Source organism: Hypomesus nipponensis, chromosome 14 (genome assembly GCF_054491055.1).
Source record: "Hypomesus nipponensis isolate SF chromosome 14, ASM5449105v1, whole genome shotgun sequence".
In the NCBI taxonomy this organism is placed as follows: Eukaryota; Metazoa; Chordata; class Actinopteri; order Osmeriformes; family Osmeridae; genus Hypomesus; species Hypomesus nipponensis.
The window spans coordinates 3,331,759-3,347,821 of record NC_140374.1 but is presented as its reverse complement, the minus strand read 5'-3'; the positions used below and the strand labels follow the sequence as shown (position 1 = coordinate 3,347,821).

Below are 16,063 nucleotides of genomic sequence, written 5' to 3'. Positions count from 1 at the left end.
GTATTTATGTCTGGTTGTGTGCATGTGTGTTTGCACATTATACGTGTGTGTGTGTGCCCGTCTGCATGTGTGTGTACGCCAGTCACGGAGAAGTGATGCTGTTCTGGTGATGAATATCTTCAGGCAGTGAGAAGGAGATACATGGGACTCATTGGAGCACTCTGGTGCACTCTGGGAGATTTCCCACGCATGGTGTGATGTCATGGTGTATTTTGGAAGAGCAGCAAGAAGCAGTCATAGAGCAGAGCTTGATAAAAACATCTCCACATCTTGTGTTTCCCTTTGTTTTCCCTCCGTCTCCATCTCTGTCTGCCTCACATTGCCCCCCCTCCCCTCCCTTTTGACATTGTAGGTCCTCCTACCTCTCTATCTTTCTCTCTCATTCTTTATCTCTATCCCACACTCTGTCTGTGTAGGAGTGACTCTCGTCATGTGTGCCCCTTTCTCCTCCTCTCCATCTACTCAAATGCGGGAAGCAAGACTTTTTTCTTTCTTTTTTTGCACAGTCCTGGGCCCAGGGCCATGAGACTGGAGCTTGTTGCTCCTCCAGCCATCCCCTGGGCGATAACAGCCAGCAGTGAGGGATGGAGGGATGACAGACCAGGAGAGAGGAGATGGACAGAGCCCAGGGTGAGAGAGTGTAAACCATCAACACCGTCATCTAATTCCCAGCCCTGGACGTTGGCTTGTGAGTTGGTCGACCCAGAATAACTCAATGGGGGGGGGGGGGGGGGATGCGTGAAGCCCATTCTCGCTGTTCAGCTAACGCTAATCCTCTCATTTGTTGGTGTTTCCGACATGAACGCTACTCAGAACATCCCCCCCCCATCTGCCTGGGTTTACAACGCTGGGACAGACATCCTGGGATATGTAAAAAAGCAGTTTGACATATTTTGCATTGAAAAAAACGAATGTTTGAAAGATCCAAACATGAGCGCTGCCAGAGAGCATAAATCATCAGCCGTTAAACAGGACTCCCCAGGGAGAGGATGTGTTCCAGGGCCCACAGAACACTTACACCAGCTCTGGGACGTTGAGGTTTACTGCTGAAGTTTCCTCACCAGCCCTCTCATGTGTTGGGCCTGGGTGTACTCCAGGAACACTTCCAGCACCTTGGCCTGGAGACAAGCAGCAAGCTTGGTGTAACAACAGGAATCACAGCCCACAGACATACCGGAAGAAATGTGTCAACATTGTACAAGTCGCAACATTTAAAGACCAATTCACACATTTCTTAAACTATAAAAATGTAGTCGCGCAGGTGTGTGCTGCATGACATCACATTCCAGGACACAAACGGTAGTTGCAGTATTAACACGCATGTCTGATGTCTCGAGTGATGGTATCCTTAGGCTAACTTTATTTTCAGGTGAATGATAGAATATAATAACAATATTCAAGTTCAATAAAGCATCGTGTACACAAATCGCCTTGAACTGGTCCTAAAAGAATGCGCGAGAGTAGCGCGCGCAGCAGGAGGAGGATTCGAGAAACTGAATGACCAACAGAAGTAAGGAGGGATGGACTGCAGAAACGAGACGAACATCTGAAAACTGTTGTTTTTGTAAATCAGTGACAGTCTCCATCTTTGCTTGAACTTCTCAGATTTGAGCAGTGGGGTGAGTTTGTGTCTTTGTGACTGTGTGCGTAATTCTATCAGTCTTATTCGCGGCGCAATGTCCTGGACGTAAACTCGGAACGTTTTGACGTGTAGCCTACTGTCTGTATGAGAACACTACTGTATTAATGTGTATAGTAACGTGTCACAATAGACAGGTAAACTTCATTGCTAAATAGTTTATAAATAGCATACTTTCGCAAGGGACGTTATCAAACGTAATATTCACTGACGCGCCATGATAATATCGCTGTCGCATCCAATCGCGGATATCATTGGATGTTTGTCCCACCCGATGTTGCTAGGCTACAGATTGATTTGTTTACACTTGACCCATGTTAGTTCATGAGACGAGTCGAGCAGCATTGCCTGCAGTCTTGTAGGCTGTACGGGAGCATATGATCTGAATGAAGGGAATTCGTAAAGTTGAGGAGGAGGTAGCAACGGGTGGGCATTCCTTCTTGTTGAACATACTCGCATAATGGGTTGACTGGAAGTTCATCAACATTGTTCTCGCTTCCCTCCATTGAAACGTACCCTAACTGTAGTAGACTAACTTATGTATGTCGTCACTAACGCAAATGTATGCAAATCAGGTGTGTTAAATTAGGGCTGGAGAGCCCGGAAGTGTATGGAAGCGCTCTACAATTGGGCGCGTCTTGCTTAAAGCTTGGCCAAAGGAGAACATGATGAAGTTTAGCATTTGATATAACCAATATAAGTATCAATACATTTGTTCAAGCGATAAAATAATATATTCAAGTGATTGTATCATTCATTTTGGTCACAGTTCCAAATAGAATCCAGTACTGTTTAAATGTATTCATAAGCATCATTGTGAGACTGGCTCGTTTTATGAGAAGGAAACAAGTCTCAAAATTGTTGCCCTGTAGCTATACATAGTATTTATTTATTTACTCACTTCTATCCATATTGCAACCACGTTTGGCAGACAGCCAGCTGTACCCATTTCACATCTCCAGGTGGGTAACTGCTTCAACTGACCTTCCACTGTAATACAGTAGTGTGGAGAGAGGCTAAGTTAATAAGGTGTACAGTAACTGGTCTTCAATGTAATATGTAGGTCAGGTAGAGAATGACAGAACTAGATGCTCCTGTGTTTACACTTGGTTAAAAAAAATCATTTTTAACACGCCTACTATTGAATGGTCTTTTGTTATCAGACCCGAGAGTGTCTGAGGTTCGTCCAGTATGGAGCGAACTTCGGGTGAGAGAGGTGAGGATAGCATGGGTGAGCTACGCCCCCCCCCCCCCCCCATATAGTGTCACGTGACAATGAAAGGAAACTTGCTTCATCTTGCTCTTTTCATTGACGTTTGGAGAGGCTGTGTTTGAGTGTCTGCTTATCTGTGTTATGATTACAGTAGGCTGTAGTCAGGTAGTGGTATGCAGAGAAGAGCAGGGTCTCTGGGCTCAGGCAGGGGAGACACCAGGAGAAATCCTCCTCTGACAGACACAAACATCTCACCTTATCTGGTTACAGATGTATGTGTGTGTGTATATGTGCGTATGGCAATGTGTCTAGCCCTGTGAACTGGGAGTGTGGGGGTGTTTATAAGGGTTTGTGGTGTGACGGGTGTGACTGGAAGCAGCCTGGATCCCTTAGTGTGTATGGTGTGTGTTGGAACACTGTGTCCCAGACAGACTCCAGGGTCATGCCCTTCCAGTGTTCTCAAAAGCCAAATCATTTAGCAGTTCGCTTAAATCCAGTCAGCGTGATCCAGACAGCTGCCAGACAGACAAGAGAGAGGGAAATCACCCCTGAGTGGTCTCTCTGGCTAGACAGAGGGAGGGAACGCGAAAGTGTACATTAATGAGCAGGTATGTTATGACTTATAGAAAAGGGGAGAGATAAAGAAACCGAAGATTGAAGAGACCAATTATGCTTCTGTGGGAAGGGTTTCTGTGGCAGCAGGTTACCGTGACAGCAGGTTACCGTGACAGCAGGTTACATGACGTCGGCTAAACCGTAGAGGAGGGCTGTCCAAGGAGAGGTGGAGGGAACAGGAGTTCAAAAAATGAGAGAGGGATTTTGGGGGAGAGAGGCAGGGATAATGACAGGAATCGGATACAAATTGAGAGAAGACTATGGGAGACGAGGGGGGATGAGAAGGAGTGGTGCAGGAAAAGAGGTCACAAGAAGGACAGATTGAGAGAAAAGAGGAGTTGAAAAGGTGATGTTTCAGAGAACGGGGTCTGGGGAGCTGTGTGTTTCCTGAATCAGGCCCAGCTGGTTGAGGTTGTCTCCGGTGCTTGGCAGCCGATATCCTCTCAGAGATTTGACCTGGAAGTGGTAGTGACGCGTCCCTTAAGAGAGCCAGCAGCCATCAGAATATATCCCACAATGCAGCTGACGGACAGAGCCTGACATTAGCCTTGAGCATCTACTGTAGGGCAACAGTACATGATGCGGACGCTATGCTACAAGGATTCAGACACCATGGGGATAGTGTGTCACCAAGCTTCTGTTGGGACACACCTTTGCTGCCAAGCTTCTGTTGGGACACACCTTTGCTGCCAAGCTTCATGTGAAAAGATGAGGTTAATCAGTTATTTTGATTTGACCTAAATACTTTTCAGATGATGATCCTACGGAAGTGGCATCCGATGTGCGAGAGGAATTGCCGCAGTGAGACTCGGCGCCGTCAGCACAACTTCCTGTCTGTGTGGCGTTGTGGGCGCTGTGTGCATAAAAGTGGCTAACCCACAATATGCTCCTGAAACGCCACTCTCCCCCTCCCGCTCTTCCCCCTCTGAGGCAAGGCTATCACGTGCTGACTCTCAGGCTAATGAGCTCCAGAGCGTGTGTTGGTGTGGTGAAGGAGAAAGACAGGGATCTGATGGAGGTCTGAGCATAAGAGAGGGACCTGATGCGAGTCTTTTGAAGAACAGTCTTGAAAAAGTCGAGTTCAATCAAGACCGAGTCTTCTGTGAGTCGCTGTGCCAGAGCCGTGATATGAGCGAAGAGAGGAAGGAGCGAAGGGTCGAGGAGGCGGTGAAAACCATGGAAACCCTTCGATGTCACAGCAATAGTCTCTCCATGCTGTGTTGCAGTATCCAAGAGGGATGGGATGGGAGGGGCGGTGGAGGCCTAGAGGCACTCGTTTCATGGAACGAGGGTGTGAGAGTGTGAAAGGCTGAAGCAGGAAGAGCTCGACAACCAGAGAGGGTTCTGCCACCAGGAAGTAAATGTGATCATGTTTCAAAGCAGTGCTGCAGAGTAGTTGAACAGGGCCAACATCGAAGACCGTTAAATGCGTACATTAGTTGGACAGGTTCAGTGTTGGCACGAGGCACCATTGTATTGGCCAGTGTGTTTGTAAACGCCTCTTTGTTTTGGGGACAAACTTCCCACCATCTGGTTTTGCTCTCTTGTGATCTCACAATCAATGTGTAGAGCAAACCAGGGGGGAGTTATTATACACACACACACACACACACATACTGGTACGTGGACATCCATACACACACAAGTACACACACACACACACACACACAAGACCCACTGTAAAGCATCGCAGTTAATCAAAGCTTTCCTGTGTTTTTGTTAGCCGTCATTGGCTGGTTGAACTCAAAGTCCAGCCAACCATGTTTCTGTTATTTAGCTCTCTCTGCTTCTCTCCTTCTCTCTTCCTGTCTTTTCTCCTGCCCGCCCCCCTATAAAGCTGTGCTCCACAGCGACCAATACACTGTCAGCCATTAAAGTTATGATGGTTATGAACAGACGTCCTCTCCATGGGTGGGAAGTCATTTGTCTGGGGCTTCTGCGGCTCTCACACACTTAGTAAAGAGTCAGTGAGACAGTGTCAGCATGTGGGTCGTTAGCTAGGAAGGAGCTATGGGTAGTTCTGTACAGCAGATGAATGAGGGGTCTGGGGAGGACTGGGGAAGCCTGAAACATTCCTGCTCCTCACTGCTTAGAGTGCTACCTGAAGATGGATTGGCACAGACATGACACAGGATTCCTGGGAATGCAAGGTGTGGTTTGTGTACTGTATGTGTGTATAGGCATGTGTGTCCGTGTGTGCGCATTTGAGTGTCTTAGCATGGGTGGGTGCCAGCATGGGTGTGTCAGTGTGTGTGTGTGTGTGTGTGTGTGTGTGTGTGTGTGTGTGTGGTGTTCACAGGGCCTCATCGGGGGGGTTCTGATAACTAACAACTTTGCTGCCTCCGTCTGGAACGTTTTCAAGAGAAGCACAAGTGGTATAGTAGAGTCCACTAGGGATAACCTCTGACCCCTGACCCCAGGCAGGGCTGTCATTGGGCCAAACAAACAGAGGAGGAGGGGCTACATGGCGCCCATATGTGTACAATGAATCCCTCCGGACGAGTCCTAGCAGAACATGTTGCAGTAATCTGAACCAGAACATACCGGCTGACCCAGCACATGGCTGAGTCAGTGGGGCCAGGTCCATTTACGGCTAAAGAGGCCAGGGTGGGGTTCAATCCCTCCAGAAGGCCAGATCCCTCCAGAAGGCCAGATCTCTCCAGAAGGCCAGATCTCTCCAGAAGGCCAGATCTTTCCAGAAGGCCAGATCTTTCCAGAAGGCCAGATCTCTCCAGAAGGCCAGATCTTTCCAGAAGGCCAGATCTCTCCAGAAGGCCAGATCTTTCCAGAAGGCCAGATCTCTCCAGAAGGCCAGATCTTTCCAGAAGGCCAGATCTTTCCAGGCCAGATCTCTCCAGAAGGACAGATCTTTCCAGAAGGCCAGATCTTTCCAGAAGGCCAGATCTCTCCAGAAGGCCAGATCTTTCCAGAAGGCCAGACCTCTAGAGAATGCCAGATCTTTCCAGAAGGCCAGATCTTTCCAGAAGGCCAGATCTTTCCAGAAGGCCAAACCTCTAGAGAATGCCAGATCTTTCCAGAAGGCCAGATCTTTCCAGAAGGCCAGACCTCTAGAGAATGCCAGATCTCTCCAGAAGGCCAAATCTCTCAGCTCATCCCCAGACGTGGATTTCCTCACAGAGAATTTCAAATTTTCAAGGTTTTTTTACGGCTGATTATCGTTAGTAGCAACATAATCTTGAAGAGTCCATAGAACAGAGGAAAAATTTGTTCAGATTGACTTCTTGGCAAGTGCTGCGTTTGGCTACAGAGCAGATGGAGCATATGCGTTAGAAAAATAGCATTAATGTGCTGGGATTCCTCTCTGTGGACAGTACACTGCTCTGGGCTGTAAACCTGGACCAGACAGCTTTACATGAGGTCTCTGTGCTGGTGTGTCGAGTTTTCCATCACTTGACAGGTTCCTGTTCTGGGGCTTGATGAAGTTTTATGTTGCGTTCCTTTGCGAGTCAGACGCCAGAACCACAGTCAGAAACACACAGTCTCATTCATGACATCCAACCCATCAGTACCAGTATTTCGTATACAGAGTGGTATGCCAATCATTTAGACTGTTCATGTAGGCCTATATGGACCTGTACCAGTGTCAGTGGGCCCGCTCACTAAGACTGTCATCTCTAATGACCAAATAACACAAGCAGTCGAATAATGAGACACAGTTGGAAAATGAGACACATAGTCAGTTAATGTCCTTTTGCTAACCACCAAGATCAAGCCCCACTACAGGTTTGGGAGAATGTCAGATAACGTGACTCGCTCGCACAGCTGTCTGTAAGGGCCCAGGACCGTAGAGGTGAACGCCCTGCCAATAGTAGGAACATCCCCCAGATAAAGGAGGACTCTGGAGGAGGACTTGGAGAGCAAGTCTGGGTTATTAGAGATCTAACTCCTCCAGGGCTGTAGTTATTTAGCCTCTGAAGTGACTGCCTCTGCTGTGTGGACTTATTTTGATTAGATATTAGATCCTGGTCATTACTTGATCCATCTCTCTATTAGATGGGTGGTTATAAATCGCTTCAATCCTTCTTCCCTGGTGATTGCTTCCACATGGTTGTAAGTGGGGATGGTGCGGAGGCCCGCGCTGGAGTTGAGGCTGGGGCCGAGGTCTAGATTGGGGCTGGGACTGGGGCTAAAGCCGGGGGCCGGAGAGAAGGGGCCGAGGCCTGGACTGGGTTGAGGCTGAGGCAGGGGCTACACAGGGCTGCTGTATGTGAAGGCGTGAGGGGGCAAGGACAGCCTCCAATGGGCCCCCCGGATGGTCCTGGGAGGGGAGACACGCTCACTGATTAGAAGGGATAATGTAAGCACTGCAGCCCTGGAAGGGGATGGGGGGGGCGGAAAGAGAGAGAGAATATGAAAATAAAACTCAGCACCATGCGTGCCAATGTGTGTGTGTGTGTTTGTGATTAGCACCCATATAATATACTCAACTGGAATTTCTCACCATGGGTCCTACAAAGCTTCTGCCAGAGTCCTCTCTGTGTGTGTGTGTGTGTGTGAATGCAGTTTGAGAGAGCCAGGGCAGAGAGCCAGGTGGGAGCTCTTACAGGAGGGATTGGATATGTCCATGAAACCCCCCTGGAGCAGGGCTGTGCTTATCTCCCAGGTGGGGTTCGCAGCTCCAACAACGATCTGTGTTGGACACATTGAAGAGAGCAAGGGACAGAGAAAGAGAGAGAGAAAGAGCTGGAAAGACAGTAAAACCAGCTGGAGGCTTTCACACGACATCAACGTACAACACAAAAACAACTACTTTCCCCTGGAAATGAGAGGTGTGATCGGAGGACAATGTTAGATGGACTGACGGGGTTTGATAGAGGAGATTCAAAGCAGATAGGAGTGGAGACGTCATATTTTGACTTGCTGTGTCTTGTTTAGATAGGCCAATTCAGTTTCTCACTGCCCAAATATAGTCATTGTGGAATGTTCTGGATTCATGAGACAACTGGATCAGATGCTAACTGCTTGCAGAGCATGGAAAACTTCAAACCTGAGAGTGATTGCGGTTGTTCATTTATTAGATATATTTAATGATAACCACAGCATTTTCTTCTTCTTCACAGCGATATGTGGATTGTTGCTTTAGTGAGAGTTTCAAGGGTGCGCTATCATTCTGGTATTAATACTCTCACGCTTTCAGATAAGTTGTTTCACTTGTGTTCGGGGCAGCTAGCCTGCAACTTGCCTGTTTCTGAGCAACCCTTGGCCCAATTGACTGTTTTGCTTAGCTTTTACAAGGTCACATATTTAACCTTGAGCATATCACATTTATTTCTGATTGCTGGTGGAATGGTTTCGCTGAAGGTTTTCGTGTCAGGAAACGGCTTCCCAGATAGCATTGCAGCACAATTACCCGCCCTTTGGAGACAGGCGTTTGAACACCCCCCCCCCCACACACACACACACACACATCTATACAGAGGTGTTGGGGACCAGAGACACCACCATGGCCCGTTCTCTTCCGATTTCAGCGCCCTCCACAGGACCACAGAGCCAGGACTACTTTCTGACACTAACCAAGAGTGGTGTGGGAGAAACCAAATAAATGTTTCAAGATCTGTGAACATCTCATCTGAGGAGAGATGTTCATGTTTTCAGACTGGTGGTATTCTGCATGAAGTTAAAGCTATGTTGTCAAACTCGCCAAGGTCAAACCAGTTCCTGAAAATAACGTCTCTTTTTGGCTTCCAGAGTATTTTGAGAACATGACAACACTGATTAGACACACACATCCAAACAAATAGCAGGTTTGGGTCAGTACACTTCACAAACATCTCTTTCATCTACTGTCTCTTCTTTCCTGTTTTTGTTCAACCCTTTCACCTGTGAGTATGTCCTCCCTCGCATCTGCCTCTATCTCCCCCACTCTGCATCTCTCTCTGTGGCTTGTCTGTGTACATATTACATAGCTTGTATAAGTAACTCAACTACTGTACTGTAATTGCCCACAATGCCTTCCATATGGGGGGTTGTTGTAGTGTTCTGTTCCAGCCCTGTCCTCTGGTTCTTGTCTGTTGTACCCAGGGCATGGGTCCCACGACTGGGACACATGCTGACTTAGTTAGCCTAACCCAGCTTTGCTCTCAGCTCTACTAGGAGGGGGCGGGGTGTTTTCTGTTGATGTACCAGGGGCGAGAGAGAGAGCTCATCACTGCCACAAACAATCGCAAAACGATCGCTGTCTTCTATTAGTCAACCGCGCCCTCCCCCTTCCCCCCCGCCCGAGTGTCCCTTGCTATAGTGCCAGGCTGCATCTTAACGTCTGACAGTGCTTTGTGTTCTTGTTTTGGTTCTGTTGTGTTGTCGATGGTGGTGAAGTAAATGAGGACAACGTGAAATGAAAACAGGGGAGTGAGCATTCAGCCCGAGGTGACAGGCTCTGAGGAACAGTCTCGTCACCGCAGAGCCTCTGCAATCCCATTGGCTCCCGTCCCACGTGATTGAGGGGCTCGTCTTCTTCCGAGAGGTCTTGTCACAGCTTTCCAAGCCTGGATTAGATGTCAGAGTCTCTCGTGCTTTCAACTGAACGCTCCTCTCCTCCACGTTAAACTGTGGGTTCAGTGAGTTGAGCGCTAGGCCCGGCCAGCTGAGCTCTGCAGAGAGAGACTGCTCCCCTGTCAGGCTTCTCACAGACGAACACTACTCATTGTGTTTCTGAGCTGGTGTTTGGCAGCTCGTAGATCTCTGTGTTTTAGGCCTGGATTATAGAAATGACACAAGCCTGTAAACAATGTGTAAAGAACTAAAAGTGGATTTCGAAACCTGGACTCATTCTCATGGAAAGGAAAAGAAAGAGGGAGGCAGACAGAGTGAGATAGAGGGAGGCAGACAGAGACAGACAGGGACAGGCGGACAGACAGAGACAGACAGAGACAGACAGAGACAGACAGAGACAGACAGACAGAGACAGGCAGAGACAGGCAGAGACAGGCAGACAGAGACAGACAGAGACAGACAGGCAGACAGAGTGAGACAGGCAGACAGAGACAGACAGAGACAGGCAGACAGAGTGAGACAGGCAGACAGAGTGAGACAGGCAGACAGAGTGAGACAGAGAGAACATCAAGTCGGGGCATTTCCTTGGCGTCCTCCAGATGTTTTGTGTTTGGGCATCGTCCAATCAGGCGGGTGTGGCCCTCTGCTGCTCCACTGTTATCACTGGCTCTCTTAACAGCACCCCAGTCTTATGCTACCACACATACTCTGTCAGACTCTGGAGTGTGTTTGACTGAAGTGTGTCTGCTCTTGTCTTTTCCAGGTGGCTGTGGCTGACCATTCTGGAACAGGAAGCAGGAGAGGACAGTTGACGGTGCCTGAGACAGGTGTGTGTGTGTGTGTGTCTACCAGTGCTTCTTCCCAGTGTCTTTCAGTAAATGAAGATTTCAGGAATTAATCTCACTGCACACACACACTCACACACACACATGCACACACTCTCACCATTGCAAGACGAGGCTTCTGGTGTGTGTGTGTGTGTGATCATGTGTCTAGAACAGAGGGTGTGTGTGTCTTGTTGTGTGCTGTGCGGCTGCAGTGCTCCAGAAAGCTCAATGCTTTAGGTCTTCATTCCCAGCACTTGCCACTAGGGGGCGACAGTAGTGCAACCAGGACTTTGGGGGGAAAAATCCCCCAAAAGAAAACGTTTTGACATTTTGTAAACAAAGACACTAAATCATGTAATTAAGTTCTTCAATGTGTGTCATTGTGTATGCCTGGTGTGTGTGTGTGCGTGTGTGAGTTCCCATGTGCTGTATAGAGAAGCTGGGTTTGTCCTAATGATGAGTCCTCAGAGAACTGCTTATATTCGCAAGTTGAATTATGTTTATGGCCTAAAATTGTTCCCAGGTCTGATAAACGTCTTGTTCCTCTCAACCCTCCTTCTCATCTCCTGAGCTGCAGACGCAGGACCTGGTAGGCAGGTAAATACATAATTGAACAAATTAAAACAGAGGAAATGGGATGAAAATGGAAACCAGGTTCCAGAGTGCCCTCAAGGAGGGGGATCCCCTGAGCTTCGCGGCTTGACTTCCTGTTCGTCCCCTAGTGGTTTCCTGTGGAATCATGCATATCTCCCCGCTCCAGAAGAGGCTGTTTAAATAACTCCAAGCTGCTGAAAGATTTGACCATAATAGCAACTCTGTTTGTTTGCTGTTTATATCTACTGTCAATCACCCAACCTGGCTCAGCCATATGCGTTTGGTGCTGTTGTGTGTGTGTGTGTGCGTTTGTGTGTGTGCGTGTGTGTGTGTGTGCGCGTGAGGTCAGTTTATTTACATAGTTTAGTGTTACGGTTGTCAGTGGTATTTGAGTCAGGGGTATTTGATTCAGTGGTATTTGAGTCAGGGGTAGTTGAGTCAGTGGTATTTGAGTCAGGGATAGTTGAGTCAGGGGTATTTGAGTCAGGGGTAGTTGAGTCAGGGATAGTTGAGTCAGGGGTATTTGAGTCAGGGATAGTTGAGTCGGGGGTATTTGAGTCAGGGGTATTTGAGTCAGGGGTAGTTGAGTCAGTGGTATTTGAGTCAGGGATAGTTGAGTCAGGGGTATTTGAGTCAGGGGTATTTGAGTCAGGGATAGTTGAGTCAGGGATATTTGAGTCAGGGGTAGTTGAGTCAGGGGTATTTGAGTCAAGGGTATTTGAGTCAGGGGTAGTTGAGTCAGGGGTATTTGAGTCAGGGGTATTTGAGTCAGGGCTAGTTGAGTCAGGGGTAGTTGAGTCAGGGGTATTTGAGTCAGGGGTATTTGAGTCAGGGGTATTTGAGTCAGGGGTATTTGAGTCAGGGATAGTTGAGTCAGGGATATTTGAGTCAGGGCTAGTTGAGTCTGTGATACTGTAATCAGTGGTAGTGGAGCAACACAGGAGGTAAAGTCATCAGGCAGCATGTTTGGTATGGTAGAAGGCTGGTTCACCTAGCCTCCTCCATGGATCACTGCCACCTCAAGGAGGTGATTTACAGCCTGCATTAACATATACTCACAGTCATTACTGAGACCTGACCCACCCTGGTAGTCCTCCTGTTTATAAATGTGTGTGTGTGTGTGTGAGAGAGAGACTGTTTGGTTTGGGTCTGTTTGCACATACACACACACTTGCAGAGACACACACACCACTGCAAGATAAGGCCTCTTTAAACCAAGATTGTGTGTGTCTCTTGTGAGTTTCTGTGTGTGTTGATCAATGTTAAACCGTATAATGCTGAAGAGGCCCTGTTCACACTTGGTTTTAAAATGTGTTTCGGTGATTTACACTCTGTCTATCACGTATCTCCAAGGTGTCCAGCTGACCACTGTTCAGATTTCGTAACTGCCCATGTCATTCCCGTTAGCAGGTCAAAGAGCCCCGCACACATTTCTCACCTCAGTTTTTCGCCAGATTTGTTTTGCACAGGCTAGCTAAGAAAAATAAAATGTTTCAAGAGCTATAATATAATATACATGGCTATTCCAACTGTTGAGATTGATAGTACAAAGTCATTAGGCACAAGCTCTATACTAATTCTGGGTTGACTCCATTGTGTTGGCCAGAACACCAATTAAGACCACAGGGTCTAGAGCATGAAATAATTAAATGAGCTTAGAGGATTGGCTTCACTATTTTATCTTTTCCTCTTTACAGTCGTGTGCGTCTGTGTGTGTGCGTGTCTGTGTCTGTGTGTGTGTGGTTGTGGTTTCCTATAAAAAAGGATAACAAAGATACAATAAAGAATAGCACAACAAATACATCTCTATGCAGTCACTATGCATTATATTATCAACTTACTATAGATAAAGCACTAACCAATCACAACCACACTTAGATTTCAAATAACTTTGGGGCCTTTTGAACAGTTAGTATCTGGGTTATTGTATTTGGGTTAGTGTTTCCTTTCCCAACAATGACCTACATCGACCATATGGACAATTTCTGATCTTTAACAATTGTTGGGAAATAAACTGTTGATAGAATGAATCAACAATAACCATCTCATGCAAGTGGCTAAGATTATGATATCTCTGATGATCAAATCAGTCTTGATTATGGAGCTCTTGAGAATAAACGTCAGAGTGCAAACAACAGTTGGAGGAAACTTCAGTGCATTGGATCAGCAGTTTGGAAATGATTGAATCCAGGGATCTGTGTCAGTGTCGTATTTTGTTATGTGAACAGCAGGTGTGTTCCCTCGTGACATTTCAGGAGTGTGTGTGTGTGTGTGTATACCGTATAAGTGTGTGTGTGTGGACCACCCAAAAGCTTTAACTCCTTAACCATAACAGGTCCCCCTCCCTTCCTTTGATGTGGACATGGTTCCAGTCCAGAGGCCCTAGACGGGACAGGCCCTATCAGTCCGCATCAGAGCGGGAGTCACTGTGTTTGGATTGACTTGTCAGGCCAGCTGAGAAAGGATGCTTCCTCTCCCAACCCTTCTATCAGAACCTAACTTCCCTCACACAGAATCTATAAATGCTATCCCTGTGCCATATTTAGTGTGGCTGCTGCAGCTTCTGCTGTGAGAGAGATGCATAATGCACTGGTCTTCAACCTTATCGAGGGTGTGAATTCAACAGTCTAATCAATCATTATTTGGCCAGTTTATCTTTCAGAACCGCAAAGCTGCTTGTCGTTCTGTCTGTTTAGACTGAGCTACGCCAGTTCTGCATAAACAAATTCCTCTGGTCAGAGGAAAGATTTTGACTACTTAGCTATTTATTTTTTTCATTTTGATATTTTCTCTGCCTTCTCTGGGAGTTAGAATACACTTTGGTAATTAATATGATAATATGTGTGCAGACATAATGTTTTCCAGGCATCTATGTTCAATGTTGAATTGAGGTCAGTTTGGTTTCTGCTGGAAGCAGTGAGAAGCCCTCTGTCTGGCAGGGCCTTGCCAGTGGAAGAGTTTTTCTGGGAAGAGAAACACCTTGCCCAGTCCCCATAATGGGAACCATTCTTTTTTCCCCAAGAGCTCTGAGCAATATTAGCTCTGTTCAACCTAGTGCGATATTTACTTGTCGTGAAGGCCAGTGTGGTGTTATAACCGTTTGTTCTGGTGTCTTGCTTTTCATCGTTAGATACTGGCTCCCCTCGACTCTTTGCCTCGGCTTATCCCACCCGCAGGGCAGAAGCCCACAGACGCAGCACAGCACAGATGGAGTGCACCACAGACAGATGAGCAGCGGCACCTGACACACAACCACGGCGGTTGCCAATTTAGATCTCCTAAGCTCAAGGTCGTCAAGATTGGGGGGGGGGGGGGGGGGGGGTGTATCTAAGCTGTCCTCACACCCACTCCAGGGTGTGATCAGTGTTTAGCTGGGTGATTAGCCTCTCTTCTGATAAGGGCAGTTACCACCTGTGTTTATGGCCGATGAGGTGATTTATGTGTCTGAATGCTGCTAGGGCCCAGGTGTGTGGTGTACCATGCGGAGGTGCTATGCCCTGTGGCCACTGGAGCCCCCCCACCCCCATCCCCCACCCCCTCTCTGTCTAGACAAGCTAAATGCCATCATGTTTATAGACCTGATGACTGATACACACACACACTGACTGACACCTATATATGACTGTGGCTGGTGGGGCACCACAGGCGGGTCCTTTAGAATGACTGACAGCCAGTGGTGCTTCACCTGAGGGTGCGCGGGTGTGTCTGGAATGTTATTGGAGAGCTGTGTGAGCCAATGATGCCTACATAGAAGTACAGCTAGCTAGTCAGCTTCTACCTGTAGATATGTTGTAGCTAGCTAGTTAGCTACCACCTGTATACTGTAGGTGTTGTAGCTGTCTATAGCTTCCACCTATCAATGTAGGTATCGTAGCTAGCTAGTTAGCTTCCATTTGTAGATATGTAGGTGTCGTAGCTAGTTAACTTCCACCTGTAGATACAGCCTACAGTTGGTGTCCTAGCTAGCTAGTTAGCTTCCACTTGTAGGTGTCATTGCTAGCTAGTTAGCTTCCACCTGTAGCATGCCTTGTGATGTCCTAAAGCATCTAGCTGGTGAACTCCCACATGTAGCAACATGTCATAATTAGCAGGACAGTGTCAGACAGACTGGCTTCATACAGTTAGATTTAGACCTCTCTGTTTGCCTCTTGTTTGAAAGCAGGAAACTTTCACAGCCAAGAGTAACAGAGAAGATAATGGTGATTAATCATGCTACTTTGAGAGAAAATAACAAAGATTGGGCTTTCCCTTATCAGGCTGAAGGAGCTGTCTTTCTTTTTCACTCTTTGACTCAGTCTCTCTCTCTCCCCCCCCTCTCTCTCTCTCTCTCTCTCTCTCTCTGTGTCTCTGTCTCTGTCTCTGTCTCTGTCTCTGTCTCTCTCTCTCTCTCTCTCTCTCTCTCTCTCTCTCTCTCTCTATTTATCTATCGCTCTCTCTCTCTCTCTCTCTCTCTCTCTCTCTCTCTCTCTCTCTCTCTCTCTCTCTCTCTCTTTCTCTCGCCCTCTCGCTCTCTCCCTCTCTTGCTTTCACGTTCTCTCTTCTGCTCTCTCTCTCTCTCTCTCTCTCTCTCTCTCTCTCTCTCTCTCTCTCTCTCTTGCTCTCTCACCCTTTCTAATCATCTCTCTCCCTCTATCCCGATCATCCTTTCTTCTCCTCTCACTC

The 16,063-nt window shown here is 47.4% G+C and overlaps 1 protein-coding gene across 1 annotated transcript in view; it reads left to right on the top strand.

Annotated features, from left to right (window-relative positions):
- Positions 1-1,481: 1,481 nt before the first annotated feature.
- znf469 (zinc finger protein 469) overlaps positions 1,482-16,063 on the top strand; it is a 163,206-nt gene continuing 148,624 nt past the window's right edge. Inside the window, exons 1-2 of the mRNA XM_084672391.1 lie at positions 1,482-1,619; positions 10,744-10,807. The gene's annotated coding sequence lies outside the window, so the exon portion shown is untranslated. The remainder of the gene's footprint in view (positions 1,620-10,743; positions 10,808-16,063) is intronic.